Raw genomic sequence first — 18,446 nt, 5'->3', positions numbered from 1 at the left:
TTCAGGATGTGACAACTTTCCTGATTTGTTTGAATCCACAGAACTTTTAACAAGTGAAAAGGAAGAAGCATTCATTCCAGCTTCACCCCCCCTCTCTTCAAAGCACTGTTGGAGAGTAGCAGTGCCTCTGGTTCCCCCTCACACGCCAGGATTTTGCATTTCTATCTCAACCGGGCCTCCCAGCCCCTGTCTGTACAGGCCTCAGTTCACCGAGAACACAGATCATCTTGTGCAAGCAGGTTGCAGCCGCAACATTCTGTTTCATTTCTGTGATCCACCTATCTTCTGCCACGATGTTATTCTGAGACTTATATTTTTTATCTCGACTTTAAGTTTCTAAGTTTGTAACGATTTTTGTTTAGAAGATACTGGTTTCCCTAGTATTCGTTACAATTGGCTGTGCTTTGAGCATGTCGGGAGCTTAGTCAGCTGCTAGTGCAATGAGAGGCCAAGACTTGTTTTTCTTCTTTTTATCCCTTTCATCCAGTGGAAAAAGTTTCCTGCTGCTTTGCCTACTGATATTCGATATCCTGTCTCCAACTGATGCACATCTTTAAGTTTTAAAGAACAGCATGTCAGCAAGCTCTGTTAATTATCACTCATTTTGTCCTCCCGCCCCCCCACCTCCCCTTGCATTGTGAGATTATTTCGGAGGCAGTACTTCTCAGGGGAATGATTGTTCCTGATCCAACTTCACTCGTCTGTAATAATAAAAAAAAAAATAAATCACTGTCTTATGCTTTGTAACTATGTATTTATTTAATCTACAGAACTAAAAATATGCTTGCAGTAAACAAAGCAGCCATTCAGAAGCTTTTTAAGATGTCTTTTACAAGTAAATGATAACGCAACAAAGTAGGGAACATGAGAGATTTGGGGGGTTTCTCTTGAAGTAGTTTACATTCTAAAAATTTTTCCTGCTAAGTATCATCCTGCCTATATTTTATGAGAAATAATCTTTCTGGCAACAACATGAACTACCTGCATTGGAAAGGAAACAGTGGAAAGCTGTTACTATGTCATTATAGATCATTTAATCAAACGTACCACTTTGAGTTATTTTAACAATAAGTAAATGACAAAAACATTTCTAAAATCTTATTCTACCATGAATATTGAAGTCCCTGGTTATAAGTATTTGTTCCCCTGCTATCTGTGGGAACAGAAAGCTTCAGTCTAAAGAAAAACACAAGTATACACAAGCAGAAATACCGAAGGAATGTTTGAAAGGTATGTTGATCAATCCTACAATTGCATGGATTAATAGCCCAGAATTATGTATCAGAACACCTGCAATGTCATTTTATTGATCCTTAGCAGTGGACAAGTAGAACTTATGAGACAGCTCTTCTGTGACGGTCAGTTCTAGTTCAGTAAATGATTGTCTTGCTTTGCTCAGTTTAGTTGTGTAGTCATTGACTCAAGGTCAATTTCTGTGCAATCCCTAAGTGTCTCCAGAACAGCTCTGCCCCAGCCAGCTCCTTAAAGCCTGTACCATGCATGGACCTGTGATAAGAGAAGTAGAATAAACCCAGGCACCTGAACCTTCAGAACCATTGAAAACAATCACCTTTAAAACACTGATGAATTTGAGGTCTGAGGTCACAACTTATTCTAGTGCACTTTCTGGAAGTCAGACATTTACTTTTCATCCACCATACCTTTTACAGTATTTAAGGAAAAGTTCCTCTGAATCACGTGTACATGCAAGTTGGTGCCAGAAACCAAACTTCTGGCAGAATATTTTTTCCTACAGTAATATCTCCTTTGCTTACTTTTTTTATAAAGCAAAATCTAATTGCTTCCAGAAATATTGTGTTTCTATTCGTTGGATGTATTTTAACTTACTTTTCTCCCAGAAAAGAAAATCTGTGGTGTTTTTCAGCATTCTTTCCTCAGCTAGCTGTTCAAATCTGATCATAGTAATTCACTAGATGTTTTCATAAGAAGAAGGAGGTTTCTTTTGTAAAGAAAAGCTCACAAATAAGAGGTTGTACCTGGCAAAAGTGTCTGGCAAAGCCTGAATTTAATAGGGGCAGGATCACAGAGCAAAAGAAGAACAAAGCACATTTTTGGTGCAGTTACTGAAAGTTGCAGAAACACTAGAAAATTAAATTAATAAGCGGTTTGTTGTGTTTTTATTTTTTTTCTTTGAATACTGTATCAGGAAATAATCTTAAAATTAAAAAAAATAAAAATAGAAAAGCTGCATGATAGAGAAGCTTAAGCTCAAAGTTCAAGAACCAGCTGAAACAGCCACAGAAGTACCTGCAGAGATGCACTTATATCTTTGAACCAGTTTTACGAAACTGAAGTCAATTACAGTTTTATGTGAGCAAAAGATGTTTCCATCTGGACACAAGGTGAGTAAAAGCTGTACAAACAGTTCAAAAATACGATAAAATGTTTCCATTGACATAGACTATGGAAGCCTTTCTGAAAAACTAACTGCAACCTTTATGTCCCTTATCGGAAAAACATCAAATTCACTCCCATGAAACTTATGTCCATTGAATTTAGACTAAAAGCAAAGCATTTTTAACTGTCACAGACATATGGAAAACAGCGCTTTAGGCACCTCACCTAAATTTTTTGGCTGAATAATTTTATGGCTGATAATAATATCTGCAGTTACTGCACAAGCCAAATTATGATAGTAAAGATAAGAGTAATTAAATCTTACTCTTGTAGAGTATAAACTGAATTGTCAGGAGGTGTTTTTTTTCTTACAAATCTTATTATGTACAACATTGTGCATTTTTAATGGAATATTAGAAATACGTTCACTTTTTTTTTGGAAGCCTCTGGTGCTTGAATACCACTGATTATAGGGGAGTGGATTGCTGATATCATCTGGCATCAGATAATTTTAAGTGTCCTTGGTGGAAACCCACAAGGTCTGCAAACACACAAGCAAACATTCATACTGAGAGCAATGAATTATGCTTATTTTCAAAAGTACATAGAAATATATACCAATTGTATTAAAGCATCCACAGTGTTTATAAGTGCTTTAGTAAGTTTTGAATTTTTTAGCCTGTTTCATTGCAAGAATTAGACACTATTTCTACATTGAGTATTCAGGACACATCCTTCTGCATGTCAGCGTGGAGATCTGGGAGAAAGACTCGGTGGCAGAACTCCCACTTTTCTTCTCCCCTAATGAGCCTTCCAGCCGTTCACAGACTGCTGAGAAAATCCAGGTCCTTAGAGGGTTCTGCATAAATCTCAGTGTGTTTTTCCATAGACAAGCCCAGCAGTGTATCAACTGGTTCTTTATGTGTAGAACACATATTAACATGTGAAACATAGAAACTAAAAGCCAACTTTGAATTTCTATACAACTATTTTTATAATTGCACCCTAAGAGAGCATTATTTTATTTCTATAACCTTTGTTGTTGTACAGATACAATAACTTTGTCAAAAAGGTGAAAGAAATCCTAGGGTGTATCAGGCAAAACAGTTCCAGCAGGGACTGCTTACAAATATAGAGGTACATGGGATACAGAATCAGAGGGATTGTGGTACAAAGTGCTGTTGAGACCTCATCTGAAGTACCATGTATAGTCCCATATGTTAAAAACTGAAACAGCTATGGATAAGGAATAACAACACAACTAAGTAAATAGAGACCCCCACTCTCTTGTACAAGGAGTCTGGAGCTTGGCTAGTTCCATCTAGCACAGGAAAAGCTGCGTGGATAGAATCACCCTCTAGAAAAGTTTTTGGGCAGAAGTCTTTTCTGTTTAGGGTACCTCTTTAGGCTAAAAGATAATATTGGTGTGCACAAAATGGGCATAAGCTGCCATTGGGATTCTAACTAGAAATTTCTAATGCATTGATGCTCTGAAACAGTCTTCAAATATGAGTAATGGGGACAAGGAATGTCTTGAAGTTAATAACAAAATCAGGCTTAGTCTTAAGACAAAGTATGTTTTTTTTTTTTTCCTCCTGAATCTAAGCAAGAGGGATATTTCATAGCAGTAGCTTTTTGAAGCTTTAGTACATATTATACACATAATTTTAACTTCTTTACCCAGAAGGAAAAAGAAAGTATTTAATCTACAAGTTAACTAGTTACATATCATCTTCTGAAAACTACCCCAAAAAATAGGCACAGTTAAATCACAAGAAACTTGATGCCTCTGTTGTCTTAAACACTGAATCAAAATTAATTTATTATTATTATTATTTAATATAGGTTAGCATATTATCTCTAAGAAATACCAGACATTCCCCTGCGTATTTATTCTGATTGGATAGGGAAGTGGAGAACAACAGCTAGTTAGGTGTACTTTGAATTCAGTGACCTACTGTTTGCAGTCGTGGCAGTTTGGAGTGAGAAAAGATGTGCAGAAGCATAAACCACTCTAGATCCAGCCCGCTTCTAGTTATGAGTTTTGTCACTTCTGCATATCTGAGCAGAAGTGGGGGCATGCTGTCATCTGAGGCGGCTAAAACAGAATTATTATTTTTCCAGCTTACTTCTCAGCTGCGCCAACTTCAGCCATCTCATTTCATTCATCACAACATAGGTTTCACCAGCTAACAAAGCTGTGAGCGAGGACTGCATTTTACCACATGTCAAAGTTCTCTTCTGTGACTCTTGTGGAAAAAATGCATATAGCCACCAAGAATAGAAAGTGAAACTGAGGCATATCTTGCTTATGAGCTGATGGCTCCCTCTCCTCTGGAAGCTATTCAATATGGCAGATAGATTTGAAATAAAACTTCTGTAACAGCAGGCTGTGATAACAAACCCTCATTTTGAGGTTGGAAAAGCTCATAGCTACAAAGGGTGCATCTGAAAGACAGCTGGTATTTCTTTTCTGCATGCAGATGACAAAAGGTGTCAATAAGCACAATTTTGAATGCTTATAAAAAGCTTTGTATGCTTTTTGAATCACTAATGATTCAAAAGCCTTGTATGAAGTGAATTACAAAGGATTGGCAATTATCTAAAATCACAGGAGGAGTCATCATCCTTCCCACACTGTTTTATTAGTTCCCCTAGCTTAATAGCATCACTCTTCACTCAATTTTTTGCCTCAGCCTTTTAGTTCTCACCCACATGCAAGACCAAGACCCCAAGCTAAGAACTCAAGAGCGCTGTGTGGCTCGGGTGAATATCAGAGCACATCAAGCAGCACGTGTGCTTCTCAAACGCTTAATGATGCATGCATCAGAATTGCTGCCTGCAGAGATTAAACAGCATACTTCTAATGGTTTCACCCCAGGCCACTGACTGTGCTTTTGGACTACAAGTAGTCTAACCACACCAACTTCTAACACCATATCAGGGCTGTAATAAGTGATCCATGGCGTAACTAATCTACTGCAATAGTTTGTGTGTTGCCTTGTCTCACTGACACCAAAAAAAAAAAAAAACAATAAACAAAAAAGGTACTACCCGCGCATTTTTATAACACAAGATCTTAGAGGGCAGATATCCCAAGAAAAATGTTTCAAATGTTATCTGAGACAGTTTGCACTTTTTTAAACTTGAAAGATCAATGCTATTATGCTCTTTCCCCACACATCCAAACAATAACAAGGTTAAAATAACATTAGCTCTTAATTTCAAAACAATCTTCCAAAATGAAGAAGGCTGCAATGATTAATTTGTTGACTTAAAGCACTGAAACTTTAAACATAGTGTATTGAGATAATCTCAGACATAAGTGGAAAATCACTGGAAAGGAAGGCCACAGATAAAAACACGATACAAAGGTGATAGCAGTTAACTCTTTGCCTTCAGAAGCTGTGCTAGAGTTAAGCCTTCAACAACTCAAGGCCTCATCTTCACACAAATCACAGCTACACTTGGCAAAAAACTCTTGAATTCTTTGACCTTTGCAAGAGTTATGCAGATGCTTGTCTTTAAAAACTTATTATATTAATAATATATTTTTTTGTAGCTTTCAAGATTCACAGTAATAACATCAGGAAAATCAGTAGATTTTCATGCTATCACAAGTCATTTGTGGGACATCTCAGCACTGTCAATATAAGATTAAGACAAAATTAGTGAACGTTTCTAAAATTGCAAATGGGCATACTGGAATATTGTTATTTCTCTCTTGCCTTTTTCAGAGGGAAGAAATTAACCAAGGAAGGTTTTTTCTTAGTCCTTAAATTCAGAAGTGGGAAGACAGTAGAGATTTTTCTTACTTCAAGAGCCTTAACTGTAGGATGCAGTTCTTATAGGATGACAAGAACACACTTGCATACATGAAGAGCCTTAGAGGCAAACAGAGAGAACAATTTTTGTTACTTTTTAGAAATATATTACTGTCTCATTATTCTATGGTAAATACAAGCTTACTTTTAATTTCAGCAGAGCTCCTCCAGCTGCTAAACATCTTAGTTCTACCTAAGTCTACTTGCCTTAACTTCCAACTTCAGCAGTGCAGTCTTGCCAGAGCACTGAATGCATTAATACAGTTAAACCAAACAAGCTGCCCCCACCAGCCTGTAACCACCTCCCTCCCTAAAGCAATTAGGAAGACTCCCTCCAACAGAGTAATTACTGCCCCTATAATCCTTCCCACCTTCTCCAGGCTTTAGCTGCCTATTTTCAAGATGAACACTAATATAGCACAGCTGTGTAACCTTGGATGGGGCTTCTTTGAAAACAGTTCCGGGGGGGAGAAAGAGCTGTGAAAATTTGTACCTGGGGGTCTCCACAGCTTCTGCCCATGGGCTGGAAGCTGGGCTTAGGCTTGGGCCCCTGCCCTTAGACCTTTCTTGTGAGCTGTGGAAGGTTGGCTGCATCCAAGCTTGCAATACACAGATCATGACCTTGCTCTGCTGGCTTGTCTTGACTTTTGACCTGCTGAGTTATTGGAGGTTTGACTGTTAATTACTGGGCCACAGACTGAACCGTTACCATCACCAGACGGTAACTCCTGGCTTGCCTTAGTAGGGTCTGTATTTAACATGCTTGCATCAGAAGATGCTCGGTTGCTTTACAAAATCATTATATATAACTATGTATTCATGTTTCTTAACTTCTGCTGTTCATAATCATCTTTGTTAACAAAATCAAAGCAGTACCTCCCCCAGCTGCTATCAACACAGTTCAAGGTGATGATCATAATTCTTCCATACATAAAAGCAGAAAAGGCGCAGACCAAGCCTGATAAATGTGAATTTGTGTACTTTGAAAGCAGTTTCAAGACACTGTCCTCATAGTTCAAAAGCTCCATAAATTGCCGTTAACAGGGTCAAATGCAGCATTGAGCACAACTCTGTCAGGAATGAATTAAGGTAGTACTCAGAACAAGTACAGATGTCAGAGAGCATCAGTTAGCCATGTTTTACTCTTCGAGAGATTTTTACTTAAGAAGTTAGGTGGTAAGTAGCAAACATAAAAAGTTTGCTTTAATGGCTAGTAATCATGAGAATGAACTGGATTAATTCGCAGTTATACAGAATGAGCCAGTACTGAGACCATCCACCTGCTCTCCTTTCCAAACTATATAACACAGATACATGCAGCAAGGCTATACATATCAGATTTTTTTTTGGAGAAAGGTGGTGCCTTGATCATCCTGCAAGTCTTGAACTTCCATGCATTCTCTGTGAAGGGAGATTTCCTTCTCACCCCAGGGCATGCAGGAATGTGTATAGGAATCATGACAGGGCTCTCATAAATCAGAATATTGCTTTGATAGAAGCAGTTATTTTGATCGCTCCAAAAACCCATCAGCTATGGATAACAATCTCTTCTGCTTTGGACTTCTGTGTAACTTAACATACAGCATAACATTTTGCCACTAAACCCACCTAGCTCTGCTCCCTGAACCAGCAGCATGGTTCTCTTTCCACACCACAAGAGACACAATGCACATGCTCAGCAGAAAATACAAAATGAACTTGGAACTTCTAGTTGGGGCTTCCTGCCCACCCCCACTCCCTGAGAGCTCTGAATAAAAAAAGAGACAGCTTCTTCTCTTTGTTCATCCTTCTCCCCTACCACTGTGAACCTGAAGTGAGAGGTCTTCTGTCTTGTGAAGTGCTTCATCTCTTAGCAGTCACAGTTCCTTCTTCTTCATTCACGTGATGTGTCGTGACCACTTTGTTAAGCTGAGCTTGAATGACAATTTCTGCAGCAGTAGAACATATTTTTCGCAACAAACTAGGTAATCATAGAAAGTGAATTATAAGGATGGGTCCCTTTCAACTTGGGATATTCTATGATTACTTTAGGCTTACAGTTTAAGTTTATGACTTTACCAGCCTGAATTGGGAACCTAGTTTTTATGCTTTTGTACTACTGGGGGAGAGAGAGCTCAAATCAGGAGCCTCCCTGTCTCCTCTGGCTTGGCATGAAATTTAAATTCTTAAAATAAACAAGGTGAATGCCTGTCAGATGTTTTCACAGCAAATGAATATCATCGCAGTGTAGACACAAGGCCGCATTCCACTTCTGTAAGAAGCTGAACATTACATACTGCTGAAAACAAAAATTCAGTGAGTTTGCTTCATGAATTTTTTTGTTTATGCATTAAAAATTTTGAACGTTTAATAGCTCACAACATTATGTCTGTTCCAAATGGAACACAAGAAGCAAAAGCATCACATGGTTATTAAGAACTGCATGCACTCCAAGTTTTAGAATACAAAGATTTGTTGTGTTGCTTGTAATCCATTTTAATCTCTTTAATGCACCAGGAAATAGCATGCATATCTTGTGAAGGATCTTGAAGACTACTCTATAGATACTTTATGCAGACTTACTGTCCCTAAAATAGCCTCCTCTACGACAAACTGATTTGCAAGGGATATACGTACTCTTGCTGCCTAGCTGTTGACAAGACAAACTGCAAGGATCATAGCTTTAATAAGCATTAACTTACCTTGAAATTCAGGACCGTCATCTTTGATCCTGACAGCAGTTTGAATGTATGAATATGCATGTTCATTAGTATCACCGTATTTTGGGGTGGGACTTGAATAAATAATCTATTGATTATATTTGTACAGGAAAAGGGAAGACAAAATACCAACAATGTTAAGCACAAGAAGAAAACCCAGCAAATATAGCCATATTAATAACTGTTCAAGTCTAATACATACTGCAAAAGTTAAATGTTTCATTTGACTCAACCCTTAGAAGGAGGAAGTCACTGAAGGACTAATCATCTTCTAATGATATAAATACTCCTGCTAAAAATTACATTTAATTAAATTATTAACTAGGTGTTGACTAATTACCTAGGGCTTTGTAAGTTTGAAGCACTCTGAATAGCTGTTATTATTGTACTGCTTGTAACTAAATAGCTTTCCTAGAGCATTATGCACACAGGATTCTGCTGCAATCTCTGTGAACTGATATCCCAATTATGCCACTGCCACTCATTGCTCATAAAATGCACAAAGCTATATGCAATTTTTTTTCTCTTAGAGAACTGTAAGAAAGATAAATGATATCCGATTACTAGCTGAGAACATGACATCAGTTGTTTGATTCTCCCAGTAGGTAATAGCATACATTCCTGTGTTAGCGTATATTAATTCTATCCAATTTGAGGTTGGACTAGATGATCTTGGAGGTCTCTTCCAAACTAGACGATTCTGTGATTCTGTGATTCTGTGATTCTGTGAATTTCTTTCAAGTCTATATGGAAATTGAGACCTTCTTGCAGCAATAATAGCATGAAATGGAATATTTTAATGGGTCTCTGTTCCTACGAACTGCTTGATATGGACCAAATCCCAAACTGCTAAATTCAACAGAAGATTGTTATTGACTGAAGTGGACTGTTGGAAAGATGTCATATTCAAAAGAATAAAATGTTGAGATCTTTCTTCCAAAGGAAATACTTTAATTTGATATCCAGGAAACAGGTGTACATAACAGGATCTGGGGATGCCCTGGATGCAACTGGGGATGCACTGCAGTGAGTCCAGAGAGTGCACTGGCAAAACTGGGGATGCACTGCAGTGAGTCCAGAGAGTGCACTGGCACCACTGGGGATGCACTGCAGTGACTCCAGAGAGTGCACTGGCACCACTGGGGATGCAGGGCAGTGAGTCCAGAGAGTGCACTGGCACCACTGGGGATGCAGTGCAGTGAGTCCAGAGAGTGCACTGGCACCACAGGGGATCACCCCGGTGAGTCCAGAGAGTGCACTGGCACCACTGGGGATGCACTGCAGTGAGTCCAGAGAGTGCACTGGCACCACTGGGAATGCACTGCAGTGAGTCCAGAGAGTGCACTGGCACCAGTGGGGATGCACTGCAGTGAGTCCAGAGAGTGCACTGGTAAAACTGGGGATGCAGTGCAGTGAATCCAGAGAGTGCACTGGCACCACTGGGGATGCAGCGCAGTGAGTCCAGAGAGTGCACTGGCACCACTGGTGATGCAGTGCAGTGAGTCCAGAGAGTGCACTGGCACCAGTGGGGATGCAGTGCAGTGAGTCCAGAGAGTGCACTGGCACCACTGGGGATGCACTGGAGTGAGTCCAGAGAGTGCACTGGCACCACTGGGGATGCACTGCAGTGAGTCCAGAGAGTGCACTGGCACCACTGGGGATGCAGTGCAGTGAGTCCAGAGAGTGCACTGGCACCACTGGGGATGCAGTGCAGTGAGTCCAGAGAGTGCACTGGCACCACTGGGGATGCAGTGCAGTGAGTCCAGAGAGTGCACTGGCACCACTGGGGATGCAGTGCAGTGAGTCCAGAGAGTGCACTGGCACCAGTGGGGATGCAGTGCAGTGACTCCAGAGAGTGCACTGGCACCACTGGGGATGCACTGCAGTGAGTCCAGAGAGTGCACTGGCACCACTGGGGATGCAGTGCAGTGAGTCTAGAGAGTGCACTGGCACCGCTGGAGGTGCACTGCAGTGAGTCCAGAGAGTGCACTGGCACCACTGAGGATGCAGTGCAGTGAGTCCAGAGAGTGCACTGGCACCACTGGGGATGCAGTGCAGTGAGTCCAGAGAGTGCACTGGCACCAGTGGGGATGCAGTGCAGTGAGTCCAGAGAGTGCACGGGCTCCACTGGGGATGCACTGCAGTGAGTCCAGAGAGTGCACTGGCACCACTGGGGATGCACTGCAGTGAGTCCAGAGAGTGCACTGGCACCAGTGGGGATGCAGTGCAGTGAGTCCAGAGAGTGCACTGGCACCACTGGGGATGCAGTGCAGTGAGTCCAGAGAGTGCACTGGCACCACTGGTGATGCAGTGCAGTGAGTCCAGAGAGTGCACTGGCACCACTGGGGATGCAGTGCAGTGAGTCCAGAGACTGCACTGGCACCACTGGGGATGCACTGCAGTGAGTCCAGAGAGTGCACTGGCAATACTGGGGATGCAGTGCAGTGAGTCCAGAGAGTGCACTGGCACCACTGGGGATGCACTGCAGTGAGTCCAGAGAGTGCACTGGCACCACTGGGGACGCACTGCAGTGAGTCCAGAGAGTGCACTGGCACCACTGCGGATGCAGTGCAGTGAGTCCAGAGAGTGCACTGGCACCACTGGGGATGCAGTGCAGTGAGTCCAGAGAGTGCACTGGCACCACTGGGGATGCACTGCAGTGAGTCCAGAGAGTGCACTGGCACCAGTGGGGATGCAGTGCAGTCAGTCCAGAGAGTGCACTGGCACCACAGGTGATGCAGTGCAGTGAGTCCAGAGAGTGCACTGGCACCACTGGGGATGCAGTGCAGTGAGTCTAGAGAGTGCACTGGCACCGCTGGAGGTGCACTGCAGTGAGTCCAGAGAGTGCACTGGCACCAGTGGGGATGCAGTGCAGTCAGTCCAGAGAGTGCACTGGCACCACAGGTGATGCAGTGCAGTGAGTCCAGAGAGTGCACTGGCACCACTGGGGATGCAGTGCAGTGAGTCCAGAGAGTGCACTGGCACCACTGGGGATGCGCTGCCGTGAGTCCAGACAGTGCACTGGCACCACTGGGGATGCACTGCAGTGAGTCCAGAGAGTGCACTGGCACCACTGGGGATGCAGTGCAGTGAGTCAACAGAGTTCACTGGCACCACTGGGGATGCACTGCAGTGAGTCCAGAGAGTGCACTGGCACCACTGGGGATGCACTGCAGTGAGTCCAGAGAGTGCACTGGCACCACTGGGGATGCACTGCAGTGAGTCCAGAGAGTGCACTGGCACCACTGGGGATGCAGGGCAGTGAGTCCACAGAGTGCACTGGCACCACTGGGGATGCACTGCATTGAGTCCAGAGAGTGCACTGGCACCACTGGGGATGCAGTGCAGTGAGTCCAGAGACTGCACGGGCTCCACTGGGGATGCAGTACAGTGAGTCCAGAGAGTGCACTGGCACCACTGGGGATGCACTGCAGTGAGTCCAGAGAGTGCACTGGCACCACTGGGGATGCAGTGCAGTGAGTCCAGAGAGTGCACTGGCACCACTGGGGATGCAGTGCAGTGAGTCCAGAGAGTGCACTGGCCCCACTGGGGATGCAGTGCAGTGAGTCCAGAGAGTGCACTGGCACCAGAGGGGATGCAGTGCAGTGAGTCCAGAGAGTGCACTGGCACCACTGGGGATGCAGTGCAGTGAGTCCAGAGAGTGCACTGGCACCACTGGGGATGCAGTGCAGTGAGTCCAGAGAGTGCACTGGCACCACTGGGGATGCAGTGCAGTGAGTCCAGAGAGTGCACTGGCACCACTGGGGATGCACTGCAGTGAGTCCAGAGAGTGCACTGGCACCACTGTGGATGCACTGCAGTGAGTCCAGAGAGTGCACTGGCACCACTGGGGATGCACTGCAGTGACTCCAGACAGTGCACTGGCACCACTGGGGATGCACTGCAGTGAGTCCAGACAGTGCACTGGCACCACTGGGGATGCACTGCAGTGAGTCCAGAGAGTGCACTGGCACCACTGGAGATGCACTGCAGTGAGTCCAGAGAGTGCACTGGCACCACTGGGGATGCACTGCAGTGAGTCCAGAGAGTGCACTGGCACCACTGGGGATGCAGTGCAGTGAGTCAACAGAGTTCACTGGCACCACTGGGGATGCAGTGCAGTGAGTCCAGAGAGTGCACTGGCACCACTGGGGATGCACTGGAGTGAGTCCAGAGAGTGCACTGGCACCAGTGGGGATGCAGTGCAGTGAGTCCAGAGAGTGCACTGGCACCACTGGGGATGCACTGGAGTGAGTCCAGAGAGTGCACTGGCACCACTGGGGATGCAGTGCAGTGAGTCCAGAGAGTGCACTGGCACCACTGGGGATGCAGTGCAGTGAGTCCAGAGAGTGCACTGGCACCAGTGGGGATGCAGTGCAGTGAGTCCAGAGAGTGCACTGTCACCACTGGGGATGCACCCCGGTGAGTCCAGAGAGTGTACTGGCACCACTGGGCATGCATCCCGGTGACTCCAGAGAGTGCACTGGCACCACTGGGGATGGAGTGCAGTGACTCCAGAGAGTGCAATGGCACCACTGGGGATGCACTGCAGTGAGTCCAGAGAGTGCACTGGCACCACTGGGGATGCACTGCAGTGAGTCCAGAGAGTGCACTGGCACCACAGGTGATGCAGTGCAGTGAGTCCAGAGAGTGCACTGTGACCACTGGGGATGCACTGCAGTGAGTCCAGAGAGTGCACTGGCACCACTGGGGATGCACTGCAGTGAGTCCAGAGAGTGCACTGGCCCCACTGGGGATGCAGTGCAGTGAGTCCAGAGAGTGCACTGGCACCACTGGGAATGCAGTGCAGTGAGTCCAGAGAGTGCACTGGCACCACTGGGCATGCAGTGCAGTGAGTCCAGAGAGTGCTCTGGCACAACTGGGCATGCAGTGCAGTGAGTCCAGAGAGTGCACTGGCACCACTGGGGATGCACTGCAGTGAGTCCAGAGAGTGAACTGGCACCACTGGGGATGCAGTGCAGTGAGTCCAGAGAGTGCACTGGCACCGCTGGGGATGCAGTGCGGTGAGTCCAGAGAGTGCACTGGCACCACTGGGGATGCACTGCAGTGAGTCCAGAGAGTGCACTGTCACCACTGGGGATGCAGTGCAGTGAGTCCAGAGAGTGCACTGGCACCACTGGGGATGCACTGCAGGGACTCTAGAGAGTGCACTGGCATAACTGCGGATGCACTGCAGTGAGTCCAGAGAGTGCACCGGCACCACTGGGGATGCACTGCAGTGAGTCCAGAGAGTACACTGGCACCAGTGGGGATGCAGTGCAGTGAGTCCAGAGAGTGCACTGGCACCACTGAGGATGCAGTGCAGTGAGTCCAGAGAGTGCACTGGCACCACTGGGGATGCACTGCAGTGAGTCCAGAGCGTGCACTAGCACCACTGGGGATGCACTGCAGTGAGTCCAGAGAGTGCACTGGCAGCACTGGGGATGCACTGCAGTGAGTCCAGAGAGTGCACTGGCACCACTGGGGATGCAGTGCAGTGAGTCCAGAGAGTGCACTGGCACCACTCGTGATGCACCCCGGTGAGTCCAGAGAGTGCACTGGCACCACTGGGGATGCAGTGCAGTGAGTCCAGAGAGTGCACTGGCACCACTGCGGATGCACCCCGGTGAGTCCAGAGAGTGCACTGGCACCACTGGGGATGCAGTGCAGTGAGTCCAGAGAGTGCACTGGCACCACTGGGGATGCACTGCAGTGACTCCAGAGAGTGCACTGGCAGCATTGGGGATGCACTGCAGTGAGTCCAGAGAGTGCACTGGCACCACTGGGGATGCAGTGCAGTGAGTCCAGAGAGTGCACTGGCAGCACTGGGGATGCACTGCAGTTAGTCCAGAGAGTGAACTGGCACCACTGGGGATGCAGTGCAGTGAGTCGAGAGAGTGCACTGGCACCACTGGGGATGCACTGCAGTGAGTCCAGAGAGTGAACTGGCACCACTGGGGATGCAGTGCAGAGAGTCCAGAGAGTGCACTGGCACCACTGGGGATGCACTGCAGTGAGTCCAGAGAGTGCACTGGCACCACTGGGGATGCACTGCAGTTAGTCCAGAGAGTGCACTGGCACCACTGGGGATGCACTGCAGTGAGTCCAGAGAGTGCACTGGCACCACTGGGGATGCAGTGCAGTGAGTCAACAGAGTTCACTGGCACCACTGGGGATGCAGTGCAGTGAGTCCAGAGAGTGCACTGGCACCACTGGGGATGCACTGGAGTGAGTCCAGAGAGTGCACTGGCACCAGTGGGGATGCAGTGCAGTGAGTCCAGAGAGTGCACTGGCACCACTGGGGATGCACTGGAGTGAGTCCAGAGAGTGCACTGGCACCACTGGGGATGCAGTGCAGTGAGTCCAGAGAGTGCACTGGCACCACTGGGGATGCAGTGCAGTGAGTCCAGAGAGTGCACTGGCACCAGTGGGGATGCAGTGCAGTGAGTCCAGAGAGTGCACTGTCACCACTGGGGATGCACCCCGGTGAGTCCAGAGAGTGTACTGGCACCACTGGGCATGCATCCCGGTGACTCCAGAGAGTGCACTGGCACCACTGGGGATGGAGTGCAGTGACTCCAGAGAGTGCAATGGCACCACTGGGGATGCACTGCAGTGAGTCCAGAGAGTGCACTGGCACCACTGGGGATGCACTGCAGTGAGTCCAGAGAGTGCACTGGCACCACAGGTGATGCAGTGCAGTGAGTCCAGAGAGTGCACTGTGACCACTGGGGATGCACTGCAGTGAGTCCAGAGAGTGCACTGGCACCACTGGGGATGCAGTGCAGTGAGTCCAGAGAGTGCACTGGCCCCACTGGGGATGCAGTGCAGTGAGTCCAGAGAGTGCACTGGCACCACTGGGAATGCAGTGCAGTGAGTCCAGAGAGTGCACTGGCACCACTGGGCATGCAGTGCAGTGAGTCCAGAGAGTGCTCTGGCACAACTGGGCATGCAGTGCAGTGAGTCCAGAGAGTGCACTGGCACCACTGGGGATGCACTGCAGTGAGTCCAGAGAGTGAACTGGCACCACTGGGGATGCAGTGCAGTGAGTCCAGAGAGTGCACTGGCACCGCTGGGGATGCAGTGCGGTGAGTCCAGAGAGTGCACTGGCACCACTGGGGATGCACTGCAGTGAGTCCAGAGAGTGCACTGTCACCACTGGGGATGCAGTGCAGTGAGTCCAGAGAGTGCACTGGCACCACTGGGGATGCACTGCAGGGACTCTAGAGAGTGCACTGGCATAACTGCGGATGCACTGCAGTGAGTCCAGAGAGTGCACCGGCACCACTGGGGATGCACTGCAGTGAGTCCAGAGAGTACACTGGCACCAGTGGGGATGCAGTGCAGTGAGTCCAGAGAGTGCACTGGCACCACTGAGGATGCAGTGCAGTGAGTCCAGAGAGTGCACTGGCACCACTGGGGATGCACTGCAGTGAGTCCAGAGCGTGCACTAGCACCACTGGGGATGCACTGCAGTGAGTCCAGAGAGTGCACTGGCAGCACTGGGGATGCACTGCAGTGAGTCCAGAGAGTGCACTGGCACCACTGGGGATGCAGTGCAGTGAGTCCAGAGAGTGCACTGGCACCACTCGTGATGCACCCCGGTGAGTCCAGAGAGTGCACTGGCACCACTGGGGATGCAGTGCAGTGAGTCCAGAGAGTGCACTGGCACCACTGCGGATGCACCCCGGTGAGTCCAGAGAGTGCACTGGCACCACTGGGGATGCAGTGCAGTGAGTCCAGAGAGTGCACTGGCACCACTGGGGATGCACTGCAGTGACTCCAGAGAGTGCACTGGCAGCATTGGGGATGCACTGCAGTGAGTCCAGAGAGTGCACTGGCACCACTGGGGATGCAGTGCAGTGAGTCCAGAGAGTGCACTGGCAGCACTGGGGATGCACTGCAGTTAGTCCAGAGAGTGAACTGGCACCACTGGGGATGCACTGCAGTGAGTCGAGAGAGTGCACTGGCACCACTGGGGATGCACTGCAGTGAGTCCAGAGAGTGAACTGGCACCACTGGGGATGCAGTGCAGAGAGTCCAGAGAGTGCACTGGCACCACTGGGGATGCAGCGCAGTGAGTCCAGAGAGTGCACTGGCACCACTGGGGATGCACCCCGGTGAGTCCAGAGAGTGTACTGGCACCACTGGGCATGCATCCCGGTGACTCCAGAGAGTGCACTGGCACCACTGGGGATGGAGTGCAGTGACTCCAGAGAGTGCAATGGCACCACTGGGGATGCACTGCAGTGAGTCCAGAGAGTGCACTGGCACCACTGGGGATGCAGTGCAGTGACTCCAGAGAGTGCACTGGCACCACTGGGGATGCACTGGAGTGAGTCCAGAGAGTGCACTGGCACCACTGGGGATGCACTGCAGTGAGTCCAGAGAGTGCACTGGCACCACTGGGGATGCAGTGCAGTGAGTCCAGAGAGTGCACTGGCACCAGAGGGGATGCAGTGCAGTGAGTCCAGAGAGTGCACTGACACCACTGTGGATGCACTGCAGTGAGTCCAGAGAGTGCACTGGCACCACTGGGGATGCAGTGCAGTGAGTCCAGAGAGTGCACTGGCACCACTGGGGATGCAGTGCAGTGAGTCCAGAGAGTGCACTGGCACCACTGGGGATGCACTGCAGTGAGTCCAGAGAGTGCACTGGCACCACAGGTGATGCAGTGCAGTGAGTCCAGAGAGTGCACTGTGACCACTGGGGATGCACTGCAGTGAGTCCAGAGAGTGAACTGGCACCACTAGGGATGCAGTGCAGTGAGTCCAGAGAGTGCAGTGGCACCACTGAGGATGCACCCCGGTGAGTCCAGAGAGTGCACTGGCACCACTGGGGATGCAGTGCAGTGAGTCCAGAGAGTGCAGTGACACCACTGGGGATGCAGTGCAGTGAGTCCAGAGAGTGCACTGGCACCACTGGGGATGCACTGCAGGGACTCTAGAGAGTGCACTGGCACCACTGCGGATGCACTGCAGTGAGTCCAGAGAGTGCACCGGCACCAGTGGCGATGCACTGCAGTGAGTCCAGAGAGTACACTGGCACCACTGGGGATGCAGTGCAGTGAGTCCAGAGAGTGCACTGGCACCACTGAGGATGCAGTGTAGAGAGTCCAGAGAGTGCACTGGCACCACTGGGGATGCAGTGCAGTGAGTCCAGAGCGTGCACTGGCACCACTGGGGATGCAGTGCAGTGAGTCCAGAGAGTGCACTGGCACCACTGGGGATGCAGTGCAGTGAGTCCAGAGAGTGCACTGGCACCACTGGTGATGCACTGCAGTGAGTCCAGAGAGTGCACTGGCACCACTGGGGATGCAGTGCAGTGAATCCAGAGAGTGCACTGGCACCACTGGGGATGCAGTGCAGTGAGTCCAGAGAGTGCACTGGCACCACTGGGGATGCAGTGCAGTGAGTCCAGAGAGTGCACTGGCACCACTGGGGATGCACTGCAGTGAGTCCAGAGAGTGCACTGGCACCACTGGGGATGCACCCCGGTTAGTCCAGAGAGTGCACTGGCACCACCCGTGATGCACCCCGGTGAGTACAGAGAGTGCACTGGCACC

The 18,446-nt window shown here is 48.1% G+C and overlaps 1 long non-coding RNA gene across 1 annotated transcript; it reads right to left on the bottom strand.

Moving 5' to 3' along the window:
- Window positions 1–621: 621 nt before the first annotated feature.
- Window positions 622–9,774, bottom strand: LOC310896888. The gene is made up of 3 exons (XR_014581899.1): window positions 6,328–9,774; window positions 6,174–6,242; window positions 622–701 (listed from the first exon to the last, which is right to left on the bottom strand). It is a non-coding gene; the product is annotated as an uncharacterized lncRNA (long non-coding RNA).
- Between the last annotated feature and the right edge of the window lie 8,672 nt (window positions 9,775–18,446).

The sequence above is a fragment of the Anser anser genome, assembly GCF_964211835.1.
Source record: "Anser anser genome assembly, chromosome: 1".
Taxonomy (NCBI): domain Eukaryota; kingdom Metazoa; phylum Chordata; class Aves; order Anseriformes; family Anatidae; genus Anser; species Anser anser.
This window is presented reverse-complemented; position numbering and strand designations above follow the sequence as displayed.